The following is a 20,717-nucleotide window of genomic DNA, read 5'->3' as shown; positions in this document are numbered from 1 at the left end:
CTTTTCCATGGGTCAGAGGGAAGCAAGCAATATTAATTATTTTGTTTTATTTTTAACCTGGTAGTCTGTGGTCCTTGAACAAAAAAAATTATGTAGCTTAATGAAAATTTGATGGACCTCCTTATTTAATCTGAAAAAATTTTCAATCCAATAAACACATCAAATAACTAGTCGAATGTTCTAGAGCCAATCAACAGGACATTCTAGATTGTCATTTCCAAGATGAATGCTCTTCCCTCAAGTTCACCTAAGTCCCTTTCATGTCTTTTAAAAATTTTGTAACCATATCCTAGTGTGCTGCTTCTAATCCAGGTCTTTTTATCTTGTAGCTGTAGACAAAAAAATAATTCCTGTCAAGAGCACATCATATTCAGATCTTCTTGAAGGAAAGGTGAGGGTTCTTGCATTCAAAGTGAAGTTTCTATTGCTAATGTCATCCTATGCATTTGTGGTGAAAACATGCAGGGGGAGGGGGGATTTGAAACAGTCCTGAAAAAAAAAGTGTCCTGATTCCCAGAATGCTACTATTCTCAGTGAGATCCACCCCTGTTTCAGAAGCTGATGCTTGAATGAGGGTCTATAGAGAATGTAGAGAAATGTGATGACTGCCAGGGAATCCCTCCATCACTGCCACTACTCTAAAGTAGATATCCATTGCTTTTCATTGCTTTAAAAATAGACCTTTGTTGGGCTAGAAGATGGATCAGTAAGAAAACTTCGTGGTGCAAGCAGGAGAATTTGCATTTGTATCCCTGGCACTCCTATTCAAAGGCAGTGCTGGGAAGGCACAGAACACACACACACACACACACACACACACACACACACACACACCAATGTGCTGGTGTGTTTAAAATGCTGAGTCAACCTCTCCAAACACATCATATGCACATGCACACACACAAAACACATTATTGTTTCACTTAATTAAAACTGCTTAAAGGAAGACCGTGGGTTTTTGGGAAATGTGAGATGCTGTCACTTCAGTGTTTTCAGAAGCTGTTTAAAATCTTTTGCTCTAGGTGCACCCCTTATTGGATGGGTGTCCAGAGTTCAAGACACTACAGATGCTTCCTCACAAAAGGAAGACAGTATACCTATTAAGGAGCACTCAGAAAGCATAGCCTGAGCCTTAGGCGCTCAAAGTGAAAGGATAGCTCTGGAGCAGGCTTATTCTAATTGAAAAAGGGAAACAGCTCCATTATTGCAACTGAAGAAGGAGCTTTGGAACCAAGCAGATCCTTTATTCAAAGAGCAGCTTAAGAGATGCCTCATTTTTTTGTCTGCCCTTCGATTTCTTCTCTTATGTAAGAGAGCGCCTAAAGCTAAAGAACTGATTTAGGAGAGAGAGAGAGAGAGAGAGAGAGAGAGAGAGAGAGAGAGAGAGAGAGAGAGGGAGGGAGGGAGGGGAGAGAGAAAGAGAGAGAGAGAAAGAGAGAGAGAGAAAGAGGGAGAGGAAAGTTCAGATTGAAAACAAAATAAACTGTTTCTTTAGCAAGTGGAATAGGTCTTTTCAAACAATATTAGAGCGTATTTCCAGTTTCCAAAACTGTTACCTTCCAAATATTCGAGTATCATGTCTTGTCAGAAGCTGTTCTGGTCCATAGTTGTCTTCTGCTCTGCCTGATTATAGCTGATGTAACATGCTGGGGAGGAAAGATAGGGCCAAATGCCCAAGATCTGAAACACAAGGGTCTAGCAAGTTTATATGATTGGCTAATGCTAATATGTACCTATCACTTCAATCCCAATTCCTGTTATGATTCTCAAGGTAACCAGAAGCATTTACATCTAGAAACATGTCTATAAAACTAAAAAGCAGAACAGTATGCAAAACTGAGATTTTTTTATCAAGTCTAATATTTGTCTTCATCTTTAATAATGACAAAGTAATATGTATATCCTTTAAAAATGTTGGCAATGCCTCATTTGTGTTTGTTGGCTACTGAAGACACCCCCTTCCTGTATCCTCCCTTCCCTACTTCCTGACTGCCTCCTGAAATCTCCTAGTACATTTTGTTCCTTCCCTGATAACTTTTAATAAAAGTGAATCAAATTAATTGAATTTTGAATACACTATTAACAATAAAAATCACTTGGATTTCTCTTCACCAACCTTAATAATTGCTATGAACAGATATCTGCAAACTGGAGCCAGATGCCCAAACTCAGTCATCTTCTGTGCTTTTATAACTCAAAAAAAGGGGGGGAGTTTCATTGTTTGGTTACGTTCTTATTTTGTTTGTTTCTGTTTTGTCTTGACAGTCTCCTGCATTGCAGGCAGCCTTGAACTTGTTATGCAACTGAATGGCCTCAAACCTCCGATAATCTTGCTTCTACCTCCTGAGAGTGCTGGGATTTCAGGCTACAGTGTAAGCTACCAAGCCTGGTTTATGCAATGCTGAATACCAAACCCGGGGCTTCCTACATGCTAGGTAAGCATTCTACCAATTAATTTACTTTCAGGATGTAGTTTTCATATTTTAAGTGCATCTTATTAAAGACATTTCTTAATGTTTGAATACTGTATGAAAATCACATCTAGAAATATAAAAAAATGTGTGTAGTTTCCTGAAGCAATATTTAATTGTTCCTATCATTCCCAGGACTGTCTTCCACCATTAAAATGGAGATAAATAGTTGAAACACAGACTCTGAGCCACAATGTGAAGACAGTTTACAGTTGTGCTCTATGAGTCAAGATCTTTTAGGAAACAAATAGTAGCTATATCAATGATAGTATGGGGAGAGAAAAGAGAGATGAAAGGAGAGGGGATGGGATCAGAGGGAGAGGGAAGAAGAGATCCTAAGGGATTGTGTCCTGTGCAGGCTGGAGATCCAGGAAAGCCAAGGCCACTAGAAAAGACAGGGTAGCTGTCTAGTTCTTGCTACAACAAGGGATCCCCACGGGAGCTGAAGGGAGCCATCAATGTCTACATCACAAAGCTGATAAATAAGAATACTGATATCTAAAGACAGGAAGATGCATCGCCAGGTCAAAGAGGAAGCTAATTTATATCTCCCTGTCCTTTCACCCTGTACTCATTCATGGTGGAGCATCACATACATCCATACCATGGGGGCATTTTCTTTACTCAAGTCTAAAAATTTAAATGGCAATCTCCTCTTCCTAGCCCACGTAAGCGACTATCTGGGTATCACTTAGAGCAACCACAATGATACAAAATTAATAATTACGTTTGCTCTTTACATATCTGGTTTGAAAGCTGCAGGTTCACAATCTCACCTCTGCTTAACCACTTATGTCCCATACCTCTCAAAAATAGGAGAGTTAAGAACCAAGAGAATCCGTGTTATTGGAGCACAGCATCAGTTGTGGGAACTTCTCATCTTCCTTGGTGTCTCTGGAGAAAAATTGAATTCTGCATCCAGGAATGTCCTATGGAGATACCTAGGGGCAAGATGGAGAGAAGTTGCTCACACATAAATTGTGAAACTGCAATGTCTTTTCTCTGAAAATTTTGTCAACAACTTCCCCCAACATTAAGCAATAGTGGTCTGGTTATCTCTCCTTATGATGCATTCATTTCCCTGACAAAAGCTGTATTGTTTAACTGATGTTAACTTAGCTTCCAGTGACTTCAATTCTGTCCATGCAGTAGAAAACCAAAGATCCCTCTCTTACTTTATTCTATGACATATCCTATACATGTTTCTTGTTGTCTCGTGCTATTTAACTATCAAAATTTAGCTACTAAGATAGCTTACATTTATGATATCATTCTCTGGTAAATAAGAAATTTGTGTGTCATATGGCTGGGTCCTCTTCTGGGTATTATAAGGTTCCTGTCAGCCTTCTGGCTTTGGGGTTGGAGAGACAGCATAGTTGTTGAAGCACTTGCCATGCAAGCATGAGGATCTAAGGTGGGCGCTCAGCACCAGTGCAAAATAAACTGGGTTTGGGGTGTGTTCATGCAATCCTGGTACTGGAGAGGAAGAGACAGGAGGTTTTCTGGAGCTTGCTGGCCTTCCAGGCTAGTAAAATAAGTGAGCCTCAGGTCCCAGTGAGAGACCCAATCTTAAAACACAAGGTGGGCAATTCCTGAGGAATAACTCCAGAGATTGGCCTCTGACTGCCCCTATCCACACACGTACCTGCACTTGCATCCACCCGCACACCTGATCTTACACACATGTGTATGTGTAGATACTCAGCTAAAAACAAAGTGCTGGCTGGAACTTCTCTTTAATCTTAAATCTCAGATGCAGAAGAATCTGCTCTTATGCATACATTGTCCATCAGGGTCACTTCTCTGTGACAGGCAAGTGGACTGTCAGTCTTTTCCCCCCAGACTATGGACCAGAGAACACATTTTCTTCTGTTTCTTGCAAACCTCTCAAGAGGGCAGGTTACAACAGGTAGCCTTGTTTTTATCAAAGCTAGACATAGATACTGTTTTCAAGCAAGACAAGTTATAATCTCACACACTGTAATCATGGGCATGAGATCTCATCAACTTCTGTTGTATTCCTTAGGTTAAAGGCAAATCACAGGCTCCACCCACCTTCGTGGAGGAATGGGAGGGGCTGCACAAGGGATCTGAACACCAGAGTTTGAAATAAAATCAAAGCTATCTTAAAAGCAAACAACATACTGAGACATTCCTTCTTTTCAGCTTAACCAGAGATGTTCTCCTGCACAAGTACAAAAGTATGCACACTTAAAGAGAAAGTCCAAAGAAATTTAACTTTGCATTTCTCCTCTGGCAAAAAATCTATCTTCTATAATTTTTGATGATTAGAAGTGAGTTACTCTTCATAATATCAGTTTGTTTGCTGTCACCGACTAGTAGTTATTTTGCCTGTTTAATCACATCAGGTGTGTCCACCAATCCTAGCAGAAGCAAACTCTCCAATGACCACGTCCTTCTTATCCCTTCCCTCACTGCATCCTGCCATTCTTGCAACCAGAGACTATAACCTCATCACTGTCTCTGCCTGCTGTTAAATACTCTAAGTAAGGTTGGAATAAATGGAATAATAAATGAATTCAACTTTTCACATGTTTTCCCTTGGTGATCCAGTTCTTACAATGATGTAATATAACAGTGGTTTCTTTATACATTCATTTTATAGACTTCATACAAAACCCAGGCATGTTTGCTACTTAAAAGTTAGAATTGACAGAGGTTTCTGACTGCCATAATTTAAAAACAATGCTTTCAATTTGAGTCTTCACTTTTTCTCCTATAGTTATAACCTGGGTTTGTTTTTTTTTTTTGTTTTTTTTTTTTTTTTTTTACTTTGTGTTTGCTGACCAAACTAGCTCTGATTCTAAGGCTATCTATACCAAGTTTATATTCTCTATACAGCTTAGAATAAAAAGAATAGGGAAGAACATCCTGTCTAAGTTAGGGAAGCCATGGCTAGAAGCATCGATGGTCTGCATTTATGATTTTTGGTTTTGGTTTGGTGTGTGTGTGTGTGTTTAGAATGTTCTTGAGTGAGCTGAGAATAGATGTATTCTCTGGAGCAAGGAATGCTGATTTTATAAAAGAACTAGGAGAGAGAGAGTGTTTGGGTGAACTTGTATACTACACTGTACCATAAATATTTTGGCGAAGATTATAGATCTGTCTGCTTCCTTTCAAATTACATCAGGGCTGGGGAAGAGGGATGGGTTTTTAATGTGGAAATTTTATGTGCACATTTTAGCGGCTTCCTTTTCTTCTTCAACTTCACCACTTCTCACCCTATGTTTAGTTAAGATTGATTTATTGGTGCCTTGTGGACCTACCTGCTGTGTTATGTAACTCTTTAGCCAGTTCAGCGCTGTAACCGTCCATTTGCAAACTTGCTCTGCTGTAGCCCAGGATAACTTCATTAGTTTCAGAGCTGATTTGCCTGCTTTGTTGAATGAGTTTTTTTTTTTTTGGTATGACCTAAAGCCTGATCTCTCTCTTATATTTCTTTGTAATTAAAAACAAAAGCAAAAAATAATGAGACAGTGAAATTTCTTCTTTTTCCTCAGGTGAAAATAAATAGGTTCTGATAAGCTTGGAAACAACTAGCTGGTAGGAATTGCTACTTCGGGTGAAACGAAAGAGTAAGATTTTGAAGCTTAGGTTTTTCTGCCCCCAGGAGAAACAAATTTTAGTAATGCATGAAAAAGAACAAGGCAGAACTGCTTACGAAAGCAAATCCATTTCTGCTTGGGGCCTAAGGAGAAGAGGGAGAGGCTAGAGGCATTCATGGTTTCACGAGGAAGGCACAGTGTGCAGAACCACTCGTTTGGATCTTCATATTGTAAAGAGATCCCAAAATTAGCTTTGGCTCTGGTAAGCCTGCCTGACGTGAACCACAGGGCAAGTGGCTTACCCTTCCATGGCTACAAACGGGCTCTAATTCAGCACTAAAGTGTTTGTTTCAGATTTTTCAGGTTCATATTTCCCACTCACTCACTGTATGCTTAGGTACACAAAAGGAGCATGTTCCTTACACCATAGTTCACAGATACGGTCAAATGCATGGTGTCCAACATTTGATGTACTGTCTCCATTTCAATAACACAGTGGGGTGAGTCAGAACCCCCCCCCAGAGTGAATATGAAATGTAAAGTCTTGAAGCCATGCAGATGAGTGAGACAATAGGGAGATGTAAGGATCAATTTGTGTCTGCCCACTCTCCCTGAAACCCGTGTACTAAAATTTTAAAGCTCACTTTCTATGGAGGAAACTTGATTTGAAAATAGGGTCATCAATTAGAGGTATTTAAGATTAAATGAGGTGAGTGAGATTGCACTACTCCAATACAATTGTTGTGCTTATTAGAATTGATTGCATGAATTCGGTGGGGAGGGGGAGGACCAAGAAACAATCAGGAAAAGATTCAGTGATATAGTCACCATTTGCGAGCTAAGACGAGATGTCTCAGAAGAAACCATCCCCTGGGAGGTTCCCTGGCACCAGGTTTCTCCCTAACCTCGAAATGCCCCCCATTAAGCCATCTCTTTCATTTCTCTTGTTCTCCCTCTTGTCCCCAAACCGCCCAGCCTATCCCTCATGTTCCCACCCCACACCACCACCTACCCCCCTTCGCCCCCAGTTTACCAAGAAGATCTCTTCTATTTACCCTTCCCAGGAAAATCCATGCATGCTTCTTTGGGCCCTCCTTGTTATCAAGTCTCTCTGAGGCTGTGTATTGTAGCCTGGTTTGATGTAGGTGGTTCTTCTTTCTATGTGTTGCTTTCATTGGTTAATTAATAAGGAAACTGCTTGGTCTGATAGGTCAGAACATAGGTGGGTGGAGTAGACAGAACAGAATGCTGGGAAGAAGGGAAGTGAGGCAGTCGCCATGCTTCTCCTACCCAAGACGGACAGTGGTTAGAATCTTCCCTAAAGTCACCACTTCGTGGTGATACACAGATTATTAGAAATGGGTTAATCAAGATGTGAGGGTTAGCCAATAAGAGGCTAGAACTAACGGGTCAGGCAGTGTTTAAAAGAATACAGTTTCCATGTAATTATTCTGGGGCTAAGCTAGCCGTGTGGGAGCCGGACGGGATGAAAAGCAGGCCTGCTCGCCTCATCACTACACTGATTATCTTTTTTTACATTACAGCTAATATCCACTTATGAGCAAGTACATACCATGCTTGTCTTTCTGCGTCTGAGTTACCTCACCCAGGGAGATTTTTTTTTCTAGTTCCATCCATTTTCCTGCAAATTTTATGATGCCATTGTTTTTCTTTTTTCAGCTGAGTAAAACTCCATTGTGTAAATGTACCATATTTTCTTTATCTTTTCTTTGTTTGAGGGCTATCTAGACTGTTTCCAGGTTCTGGCTATTATGCATAATGCTATGAATGACCCCAGCTAAGATTCCTAGCAATAGCGGGGATGGTGCCTGAACTGACCCTCTCCTGTAATGAGATTAGTGACTATCCTAATGTCATCAGACAGCCTTCATCCAATAAGTGGTGGAAGCAGATGAAGAGATTCACAGCCAAGCACTGGACTAAGCTATGGGAGACCTGATGAAGAGAGAGAGGAGGGATTGTATGAGCCAGAAGGTCAAGGTCATGATGGAGAAACCCGCAGACCTGACCTCAGGTGAACTCACAGACTCTGGACCAACAATTAGGGAGCCTGCATGGAACCGAACTAAGCCCTCTGCATGACAGTTGTGTAGCTTGGTCTGTTTGGGGGTATCCTAGCAGTGGGTTTGGGGCCTGTTCCTGGCACCTAAGCTGGCTTTTGGGAACTATTCCCCATTTTGATTTTCCTTGCCCAGCCTTCATGTAGGGAGAGGAGCTTGGTCCTGCCTCAGCTTGATGTGCCGTGCCGTGTTGGTTCTCATGACAGGCCTGCCTCTTTCTGTACAGAGATGAAGGAGAACTGGGATAGAGAGGGGGCAGAGGACTGGGGAGAACTGAAGGAAAGAAGGGAGGAAAAACTGCAGTCGGGGTGTAAAATAAATGAAAAAATAATTAATAAAAAAAGATGCTATCTCCACTGAAACTTTGACTTCAGATCTCTAGTCCTGACCTGAGAGAGAAAAGATTATGTTTTGAAACCATCAAGTATATGGCTATAACTATGACAGCAATCGAAACAAAAACAGGTTGTTAGGCTCTGAGAGAAATTGTCCTCCTCAAGAAAAATGCTGCTTCCTAGAAGTCAAGCTTCTCCATGCAGTGGCGTGTGGCTTCTTCCGTCCCCCACCCGGGATTGCTATTTAATTGTTACGATGACTTAATGAGTGGCATGGTTTTCTTTAGGTTTGTCCTCGAATGAGGCATAGGCATTAAATCCTTGGTTGGCATAAAGAAAGCATCCACAATCCACAGACATTCTACATAGGACAATGTTCTTGAAAGACATCATCTTGCTGAGGGCCGTTCAGGTATAATAGAGCTATTACTTTAGTTCTTTCATGTGGAAACTTGGAAAATATTACCTAAAACCACTGTTTCAAAAAAGCACTAAGTTGGATGTTGGTAAGATACAGGAGATTTCTTAAAATAAAGGAAATGCTGGGCACTTGCAAACTCTTCTTTGGAGTGGCCTTAAACTAGTTGTCTTCATTTTTCAGTTACAGACACACACAGAACATTAAGTTGGAATTTTCTATGTAAGTCTGATGGTTTGAAAGTCTGCTCATGTCTCCTCTTTCCACCCTGACTCTGGCCAGTAAGGAGGAGAGTGGGCAAGCAACACATGCCTGTCACACAGGAATGGTCAGGATTATAGACCACATTAACACTGCCATTATTGTGAGAGTGTCAATTAACAAGCAAGGTATTTCATATGAAATATAGGTCGTTTGTTACTTAATCAGAGGCCTTTATTGGAGTATTAATAAAAATATTAGGAAGCTTTATTAGTTCATTTTATTGGAATGTATGATGTAGTACATGCATAATTTGCATAGTCTTACATTCATGACTTAGGATATTATAATTTAATTTTAAATCTGCATAATAGAATAGAACATTATGGAAAATTATGAGATGGTTAGGGCTCATTCTGACCTGGAGTTTTACCTCAAAGAAGCAATTTGATCTAAGAAAATTAGAAAGCACTGTGCAGATACATCAAAGGTGGTGAAGGGGATTCCTCAATGTGTTTAGCTCTATAATACGAATCATAAAAGCACACAGGAATAATATTTGAGGAAGGTAAATGTGGAGTGCTGTGTCATATGCATATAAAGAGGAGGTAAGGAGATGTCATTGTGGGATGTCCTGTAACTCAGCCTGATATGTCTGGGCACTAGAGTTTCCAACACTAAGTTTTGCCCATGGTTTCCAGAAGATTCAAATCATTATGAAAAATTGTTCAAAATTAAGATATAAGGAATAAAATGTCACATGTTCACATGAGAAAGGCAAGCTTGATAGAATATGACTATAGTCCTAGCATGTAGGGAGCAACTGGGAGTTCAAGGTCATCCTCAGTTACTTGTTGTCCAAAATTATGATGTAAGGAATAAAATGTCACATGTTCACATGAGAAAGGCAACCTTGATATAATATGCTTATAATCCTAGCATGTAGGGAGCAACTGGGAGTTCAAGGTCATCCTCAGTTACTTGGACAGTTCAAGACTAACTTGGGCTACATGAGCCCCTGTCAATAAACACTGAAATCCAAGCCAAAACAAGTTAAGGAAAGAGCATCAACAGCCTGCCTAAATGTCTGTTTTTGTATGAAATATGTTTGCATTTGATATATTCTCTATTTATGATACAGATTCTATGGAGCTAAATATGAACTTGTAAAGATAAAATATATCTCATTTTATTACATTTTACAATTTTGTATGTACATGTATGATGTATTTCAAATATTCCTGTGCCATAGCATGAATATGGAGGCGAGAGGAAAGTATTGGGGAACTGGTTCTCTCTTTCCACCAGTGGGTCCCAAGGATAGAGCTCAAGTCTTCAGGCTTGTCATCAGGCCCCTTGATGCTCTGAGCTATGTTTCTCAGAAACATAGCTTCAATTGTTATTATATTCCTCTTCTTGTGTTTCTCACTTGTGCATCTAATTCTTTTTTTTAACTTTCTTTTTGTTTTATTGAGAAAAAAACAATTTCTGCCTCCTCCCAGCCTCCCAGTCCCCCCACCACTCCTCTCCCTCTCCCCCTCCCTCTCAAGTCTGAAGAGCAGTCAGGGTTCCTTGCCCTGTGGAAAGTCCAAAGTCCTCCCTCCTCCATCCTGGTCTAGGAAGGTGAACACCCAAACTGGCTAGGCTCCCACAAAGCCAGAACATGAAGTAGGATCAAAACCCAGTGCCATTGTCCTTGGCTTCTCAGCAGCCCTCATTGTCCGCCATATTCAGAGAGTCCGGTTTTATCCCCTGCTTTTTCAGTCTCAGTCCAGCTGGCCTTGGTGAGCTCCCAATAGATCAGCCCCACTGTCTCCGTGGGTGGGTGCACCCCCATCTAATTCTTAATTCTCAACTCACTTTTTCTTTCCACTGGGAATGCATTCATCAGGCTCTCCTAGTCTCATCTTAAACCAGCATATTGTTGCATCTTTTCAGTGTTTTCCTTTTGGATTTCCTCACTAAAGAGTTACAGAGAAGTATCGCTATATTCTTACACGAGTTGGTGACTTTTCAAAGAATATACTTCCTAAATACATATTATTTTATCCAAAATTAACTCTACTAGTCAGTAAAATTGCTTGTTTTTTATGGCCTTAGTAAATTTAAGTCAAATTGGCTACTGTTAGAAAATTAGGGGAAAACCTAATGAAATAATATGGTGGATATGTTTTATAATTTTTACAAAAGTTTAATTTTCCCTTCTAGTAACATAGCCTTGCTTTTCCATCAGGGAAACTCTCGTCATTTCCACTCTAGTTCCTACTGGAGGTCTAAGATGTGGGAATCAGATCCATTCTTCGATGGCTGTGGCCTGCTGCCACAGTGTCCCACCAAGATAGACTCTCTTGAGCCCTAATAAGCTCCCCTTATAAGCTGCTTTGGTCATTGTCTTTTATCACAGCAACAGAAGAGTAACTAATGTGTCTATGTTATGTAATTACCTATACATATTGTAGAATCCATCTAGACATGATAGTGTATCTCATGAAGCAAAATTTTATGAGACAGTACTATTTTTCATATAAACAAAGAACCCTCTAAATTCCATGTTAAAATATCCAATTCCATGTTCTAAAATGCTAATCAAACCTAACTAAATTGACATGGTGCATCCCACAGTTTGAAGACATTTAGATTAAGTGTTAGTCTAAGATCACACAACGAGAAAATTGCATGTTTGTGGTTTAAACTCTGGTTCTTGCATTTTCTAAATTCTAAGGTTCTTCACACATGATTGACATCTCTGATTTTTATTTTAATGTACTCTGACCTAACCTGCTGATCTTGGCCCTATTTATCTTCTTAAGATACAATAACTCATTTAAACAATTTAAAATAAAAACTAAGAGACACTATAACAATAACAACAATAACCGAAAGAGATAGACTTTGAGTGAAGTTTGGGGAGCATTGGGATGAGATAGATGGGGTGAGTGAGCTCAAAATATATTATATACATGTGCGATACTTTCTAAAATTAATATTAAATTTTTAAAATGGTGGTAGGATCCACATTGAATTCTGCACATAGACATAGAGATGTTTTCATTAATGAACAGTGGAATATGTATGTTTAGGAGTGAAGAGGCTTTTTCTTCTTTACTTGCCATCTTTACATTATTATGTAGATTCACAATATTGTAAATAAATTATAACATCAGTGCCTCTCCACTCTTGTTAAATTTTATGAGTAATCTGGCTAGTTTTAGGAATTTTATGCAAGATACAATCATTCTGGAAGAGGGAGCCTGATTGAAATTGAAAAGAATGTTCCCAGCAGATTGACCTGTGGATAAGCCCACAATACATTTTCTTGGTTGATGATTGATGTGGATGGGCCCAACCAATTGTGGGTAGTATCTCCCCCGGACTCGAGGTCTAGGGTGCTATAAGATGGCAAGCAGAACAAACCACAAGGAGCAAGCCAGTGAGCATTATTCTTTCATGGCCTCTGCATCAGTTCCTGCCCCTGGATTCCTACCTTGATTTCCTGCCCTGACATTCCTGGATGATGGACAATAGCTGTCAGATGAAATAAACCCTTCCTTCTCAAAGCTGATTTTGGTTGTGATGTTCATCACAGCAATAAAAATCCTATGACAATGATTAGTTTTCTCAAATCTCCCCCTCTGTATTTTCTGTTTTCTCTGAAGTATTTGTTGCCATACTCTGAAGAGAACAAACATACAACTGTTCTAGCCACATTTTTTGTAGTGTCTTCTCTTGCCAAGGATGCCTCAACACCAAACATCACTTCTAAGTACTTTAAGAGAAGAGTCAGGAGAAACTGCCTACCTCAGTTTTTTCTGGGAAGCAAGAGTTAATTACCTTGAGTGAACATAGTGATTAATAAATTACAGAACATGAATCTGTGCTGAGACAATGACAGCAGAGAATGATGAACACACTGCAGAGTGATTGGGTGGTTTTAGTTTATCAACGTGCAAACCATAAATGTTTTATTGCTCTCTGTAAATAGGTGGTTGATCTAGAACTTAAAAGACAGTGAGTTGTAAAATCGGAATAAGTATCAAAAGTTACAAAGTTGCAGGTGAGTAATATTTTTTGCCAGCATTTATAACATCTGCAAATACTGAGAACAAAGAGAAAATAACGTGTTAATTTCTGCCAAAATTGGCTAATTATAATTAGATCACCTAAATAAGCAATAGTTGTTTAATCATTTACTGCCAAATTCTGCACTGTAGCAAATTCAAATTACTTCATCCAGTTATAAAGAGAAATATTTGTATGTTATCTTAACAGTGAGTTGTGAAAAACTGGTTGTTTATTTCCATGTGATCTTCCAGACAGTAGAGATCCTTTATCTTACCATAAAAACCTGTGGTTTGTGTTCACTTGGTGGTCTTTGCTTGTGAAATGCATGAACAAATAAAAAGATAAATATCTTTTCTTGAGAAAATGTGAAAATTCCTTATGATCATACCTTTGCTTGGCAGTTTTTAAACATTTCAATTTAGTTTGATGAGCCCAGGAGCACATCACATCCAAATGCCCAACTCCAAATTAACAGATTTGTCTTATTATGAGGTCGACCAGGCAATGAGATCCAAGATCAGGACATCTGTGACACTTAAAATTCATGCTTTTATGGGGATGACAGTGGCTGTCATATCATAATGATTGACTATTAGATTAATATTGTAGAAAATTGTAGAAGTTGCATGGCAAGATGGTACAGTCCTATGATCCCAGCACATGGAAAGCAGAGGCTGCCAGCCTGTCAGGCTACATGAGGAGTTTAAAATAAGGCTGTGCTACATAGTTGATGGAGGAAGGTCATTGGTTAAATTAAAAGAAATTGCTTGGCTCTCATTGGTTAGGAGATAGGTGGGAGGAGTAAACAGAACAAAACGCTGGGAGGAAGAGGAAGTGAGGTCAGACTCGACAGCTCTCCGCTGGGGAGCAGACGCCTCAGGAGAGAAGCCATGCTCCAGGCTCCTGGGCAGACACACGCGATGAAGCTCTGAACTAGAATCTTCCCGGTAAGACGGGTGCTCACAGATTGTTAGAGATGGGTTGATCGGTATATCAGAATTAGCCAGTAAGGGCCAGAGCAGTGATTAAATGAATACAGTGTCTGTGTAATTATTTCGGGGCATAAGCTAGCCGAGCAGGAGGCTGGGGTGTTGGGAACGCCGCCCCGCCGCCGCCAATATTACTACACATAGTGAAACCATGTCAACCAAAGAAAAATGGTAGGAAAAGACTTGATACCACTATGGTATACTTTCTGTGTTTAACCCAAACATAAAAACTGGCTGGCTGGGAAAAGCTGTCATATCAAAATGAATATTGGATGAGTTGATTTTGTCAGGAAAATCTGAGTGTTATTTCTAGATACTGTACACTTTATGGAAAAATCCATCAAGTCTCAATTTCTTCTCTCTTCCTGAAGGACCTCTTCTCTCTTCCTGAAGGATACAAGTCACAGTTGTGATTTGTATCAACAATGAAGGTGAGTCTCAAGCCTCGTTGAAAGAGTATCATCACGTTTGTTGCTTCTGAAAACAGACTCAGTATACAGATTTATGAGGCTGTGGATTCATTCTAGGCTAAGAAAAATCTGGTTTGATCAAGGAAGAGCCCCTAAAGAATCTCTAATAGGAGCAGATGGTGTGGTTGATCCAACATTTCAGAGCACCTCTGTTGAAGTTTCCTCTGAGTTCTGCGTTCAAAACAGTCTCAAGACTGGTGGCTCAGATGATCAAGCCTCACAGAATATTCCATTCAGGACTTGACCATAATTCAAAATTTTCTTTAAGTCCCCATAAGATTATCAGTGTCCCCAATCAGCAGAAATTATCCTGGAAAACTATGCCCACATGCTCCAAAATGGATCATGGATATTTGTTTTTGATTAAAATGTCAGGAGAAAAGCTAAACAAAGGGTATTAGATTCAGAGTTCTTTTTTTAAATGTTCTTTTGTCTTGTCACTTGTGTCATTATTTTTCTTTTTTAAGTTCATTTTTATTGAGCTCTACATTTTTCTGCTCCCCTCCCTGCATCTTCCCTCCCCACTTCAACCCTCCCCCAAGGTTCCCATGCTCCCAATTTACTCAGAAGATCTTGTCTTTTTCTACTTTCCATGTAGATTAGATCTATGCACGTCTCTCTTAGTGTCCTCATCTATATTTTCTGGGATTGTGGTTTGTAGGCTGGTTTTCCTTGCTTTATGTTTAAAAACTACCTATAGGGAGTACATGTGATAATTGTCTTTCTGTGTCTGGGTGACCTCACTCAAAATAATGTTTTCTAGCTCCATCCATTTTCCTGCAAAGTTCGAGATGTTGTTTTTTCTGCTGTGTAATACTCCATTGTGTAAATGTACCACATTTTCCTTATCCATTCTTCATTCAAGGGGTATTTAGGTTGTTTCCTTGTTTCTAGGTTCTGGCTATGACAAACAAAAGTGGAGTTACTGGGTCTTGAGGAAAGTTATTTCCTAATTTTCTGAGAAATCACCACACTGGCAAATAATCCAATAAAAACATGGAGTACAGACCTAAACAGAGAACTCTCAACAGAGGAATCTAAAATGAAAGACACTTAATGAAATGTTCAACATCCTTAGTCATCAGAGAAATGCAAATCAAAACAACTCTGAGATTCCATCTTACACTTGTGAGAATAGCCAAGGTCAAAAACACTGATGACAACTTATGCTGGAGAGGTTGTGGGGAAAAGGGAACACTTCTGCATTGTTGGTGAGGATGCAAGCTGGCACTTGTATTATTTTTAATAAAATGCTGATTGGCCAGAAGCTAGGCAGGAAGTAGAGGTGGGGCAATGAGAACAGAAGAATTCTGGAAAGAAGTAATGTCAGTCTGCAGTCGTCACCCAGCCACAGAGAAAGCAAAATGAGAATGCCTCACTGACAAAGGTACCAATTCACGTGGCTAATACAGACAAGGGCAATGGATCAATGTGAGATGTAAGAATTAATTAATAAGAAGCCTTAGCTACTAGGCCAGCCCATTTATGATCAATGTAGACCTCTGTGTGTTTATTTGGGACTAAATGGCTATGGGACCTTGTGGGACAGAAACTTCTGTTAACAGGTGATGTTTGGGTAATTGTCATGATGCTTTGCTGAGCTATGTCACTGTTTCTAGGATGTGTTTTAGTACAGAAGCAGTTATGCTTCAACAACATAGATAGGAAAGATTTCTCATTCCCACTATGTAGCAGAAAAGGAATAGATTGCATACGACATCATGACATAATAAAAACAGTCATAACCGTGGTCACTTGCTTAAGTAAACATGGTTAAACCTATATAGTATTCAAAGGTATATGAGATAATTTCCATTTTAAAATATGTCTAAGCTATCTAGAGGAGACAGAAATTGATATGAAACATTTTCTGTGATATTATTTAATTAGATTTTAGTATTTAGAAATTAATACATCCACTAAGGCCCCTAAAATATCTCTTTATTTGTAAAACAATAAAATTACACCAAGAGGCTCTATGACCAAACTGTACCAAGTGGTTCTGCTTGAGAATCATTATCAGGTAAAGAGATCTGGCCAAAGTATCAGTAAGAAATGAGGAAGGCTGTATGCATGGTGTCCTACAATATTCCCCAAGACTCATAAACCTAGATCACAGGTCATAAGCAGCTACTTCCTGTACTCTAGGAAAATTTATAAACCTGAATAAACTTACCCAAGTACAGTGGGTGAAAGTTTTTGTTTGTTTTGTTTTGTTTGGGGAAAATGTGCCCTGGGCTAGGTGTTGTAGCCTCAGGCTAGAAAAGTAAATGAAATCAGCTTTTCAAAGTCTTATCTAGATTTGTTGTAAAGCCTTTTAAAGTGGGGAACAGTTCTTGTTGAATACTCTTAAATCTAATGCTGTCAGGGAAAATTCAAGGGGTTCTACATGACACCCTTGTGGCCTGCCACAGGTAATAAGAACAGCCTGTCTCAGACACAAGGACAAGCTTGGGAGAAGTTTTATATCACCAAAGTGACCAGGAATCATGAGGGAATGTTAGAGAAACAATCGAAACAACCTCCAACTTCAAAACAGGCAGTTACTGAGGTCTTTCACAGAAGGGTTGAGCTGGACTTTATGTTGTCTGGTTATTTTATGGCTTCATAGGAGGCCACAAAGCCATCACACCAGCCTTATTTTTAAGACTTAAATCTGACTGTCACTGTGTACATACACATATTTTATATTTATATACATATAAATCAAATTCATTTGCAGAAACCACTAGTTCATAATGAGTTAATTAATTGGTAATGACTTAGGATTAAACTAAATGCTTGATATTAAGCAAAATGCTTGATATTTATATTGGTATGGATAACCATTTTTTAACCATACTTTGACAGCAAGATTCTGTTTTATTTCCATCTTTGAGTATAAACGAAAACAAGCTTTCACGAGTGAAGAAAATAGAGGAACTGATCGGTGTTGTGGTTTTTATAAGTTTAGGATCCCATATAACTAATTACAGTTAACCACAGGACTGTAAGTTCAACTAGACAAATGGTTCTGCTATGCAAAAACTTTGCAGGGTGTAAAGGCCAGTTGTTTACAGATCAGAGAACAAAAAGCTTCTCTCTAGAAGTATCTGCCCACCTTGGGGGCCATATGCTCCAGTGACTGCTTTGCCATGAAGAGGGGCTTTAATTTTTAATGACAATTACAATTCTTTTCTTTCTATTCCAGGTTGAATGACTCCCCCATATCAAGTCATAAGGACGTAATACATTTTTAAAGAGGATGTCTATGTCCTTCCTGTTATCTTGTAACTAATGTGGCTGCCTCTTGGCGTCCATGTTCTAGTTACACAACAGTTGCTATCGAAACAAATATGATCATGGCCTGACAAAGCTTTCCTACACACTTATAATAACATTCTTACTCATTGAGGCCTTGAACGACTTGGCTCCTCTTTAGGTTTTCTGTTGTCCAATGTGCTTCAAAGGCAATAACTCCCTTTCTTTTAAATCAGCATTTTAACATCACAATTTAAATTTTGGAAATTTCATCCATATATTTGGTGAATGTACTCACTTCCATTATCCTCTGTCTCCCTCCGACTCCTAACAACCCTCTTCGTCCCAACTCCCCCCCTTTACTTTGATGTTTTCTTGTCCATGCAGGTCTTGTGCAGGCAGTCATAGACACTGTGTGTTCATGATGACATCAGCTAGTTCATATTCAGAAGATAGTGTTATTAATACTTTTTGTAGCTGTGGAAGTTTGCTTTGTTACAGAGTATGCGGTCCATTTTTGAGAAGGTTCCATGAGCTGCAGAGGCCATAAGAAAGCATCTAATCTCCAGAATTAGAGTTACAAAGTGTTGTGCTGCCTTGCGGATGCTGAGAGCTGAACCTGGTCCTCTGCAAGAACAGTAAATGCATTTAACCACTAAACCATCTCTCCAGTCCCAATTCCAGAGATATTATATCAGTGCTTCTCATGGAGCTGTAGAAGCTTGTATTTTTAAAAAGCTACTCTTTAAGGATTACTTAACTTTTTTCTGCAGGAGTGTTAGCCTACACGCATGTAAATGCATCATGTATACACCTGCAACAGTCAGTTCCAACAAAACTGGAACAGCTGGTAGTTGTGGTAAACTGTGTGGGAGCTGAGAATTAAACCCAGGTCCTTTGAAAGAGTAGATGACATTCTTAAGCCTTAATCCATCACTCTAATCCCCAGACCATACTACCATAAAAGGTGAGCTAGAAGAGTGTTGACTGAGGTTTCTGTCCTGCCTGGTTCCCACAGTCATTAAGTCCTAAAAAAAATCACACAGAGATCTATTTCAATTATAAACTGATTGGCCTAGTATCTCAGGCTTCTTATGAACTCTTATAACTTATATTAGTCCATAATTCTTGTCTGTGTTAGCCACATGGCTTGGTGCCTTTTTTGGTAAGGCAGTCTCATCTTGTGTCTTCTGAATCTGGGTCATGACTGAAGACTGAAACTTCCTCTTCCCAGAATTCTTGTTGCCCTGCCTCTACTTCCTGCCTGGTCACCCTGCCTATACTTCTGCCTGGCTACTGGCCAATAGCCTTTTATTTAAAAAAATGCAAGTGATAGGATAAAAGACCATTCATTGTCCCACAGCAGAAGAGCACAGAAGAGAAAGGGCAGAACATAACAAGGACATCAAGGATCCTTTCAGAAAAATTATTTAATGACAGGAACATTGTAGGATGGAGCATAATGTTACTAATACTAAATCCTCAAAAAAGCATATAAGAACATTTACCTTCTATGATGTAAACAGAACCAATTTTATTTTCCTCAGCAAAATTATATATACCATATAAATACCTAAAAAGTTTAGATTTTGTTGTTTTAGGATCTTATACTTGCATGTCCTTATGAACTTTCTGTGTCATTCATTTTCTGGTATTTTGTTTTCTTTCCCTCCTGCTCCTTCTTCCCACCTGTAGTTGCTACAGCTCAAGCTGTCCTGGAATTCCTATGTAGCCAAGGATAGCCTTGAACTTCTGAACTTTTGATCCTCCTGCCTCTATCTTGCAAGTGTTGAGATTATAAGGCATGGTACTCCATTCACACAGTAATAAGTATTGAATTTTAAAGTTCTCAGTGTGACATGAGATGCTATGTCCCCAACACTAACCAAATAATCTCTTTGTTGCTGGTTCTGGCCCAAGTTAAACCATTTGCAGCAAGATTTGAAATTCATCTAGTTTAAACGCTGCCAATGAAAAGTGTCAGGCTGTTATAACTGAAAAAATATTATATTTATCTTGAAGTCATTGTTGAATGGGCGTTCTACTTAACTATCAACCTCATACAAGCTGGAGTCAGAAGTATCAATTGAGAGATTTCCCAGTTTGGATTGACCAGTGATAATGACAATAAGAGATTGGCTTGCTTGGTGATTGGTAGAGGAGAACACAACCCACTGTGGGTGGAATAATCTCTAGGTAAGTCTAGGCTGTATAAGAAAGACAGCCGGGCAGTGGTGGTGGACACCTTTATTTCCAGCTCTTAGAAGTCTGAGGCAGGTGGATCTTAGAAGTCAGCCTAGTCTACACAAGATTACTAAGGCTACACAGAGAAACCTTGTCTCAGAAAACAAGAGGGAGAAAAGGAGAGAGAGAGGAGAGAGAGAGAGAGAGAGAGAGAGAGAGAGAGAGAGAGAGAGAGAGAATTAAAGAAAGGAAGAAAAAAAGAAATGAAGAAAGGAAGGAAAGAAGAGAGAGAGAGAGAGAGAGAGAGAGAGAGAGAGAGAGAGAGAGAGAGAGAGAGAGAGAGAGAGAGAAGCTGACTGAGCATGAGCCAAAGAACCAACAGGCATTGTTCCTTCAAAGTTTCTGCTTCATTTCTTGTTTGAGTACTTTACCTGACTTCGCAGAGTGATGTACTGTGACTTGGAAGTATAAGCCAAATAAATCATTTCCTCCTGTAAATTGCTTATGGTCAGAATACTTTTTGACAGCATAAGAACAAAACAATAGAAAATTTTAATATAATAATCTGAGGTAGTTTTGTTTGTTTCTTCTTTCATTTGAGAAGTAGCCTGCTTTCCTTGGTCAGTTATTTTTTCCTATAAACGAATGTCTTTTTATACAGTTGCTGCTCCTCTATAAGTAACCTGCTTATCATCTCTAG

This window comes from Microtus pennsylvanicus, chromosome 11 (genome assembly GCF_037038515.1).
Source record: "Microtus pennsylvanicus isolate mMicPen1 chromosome 11, mMicPen1.hap1, whole genome shotgun sequence".
NCBI lineage: Eukaryota > Metazoa > Chordata > Mammalia > Rodentia > Cricetidae > Microtus > Microtus pennsylvanicus.
This window is presented reverse-complemented; position numbering follows the sequence as displayed.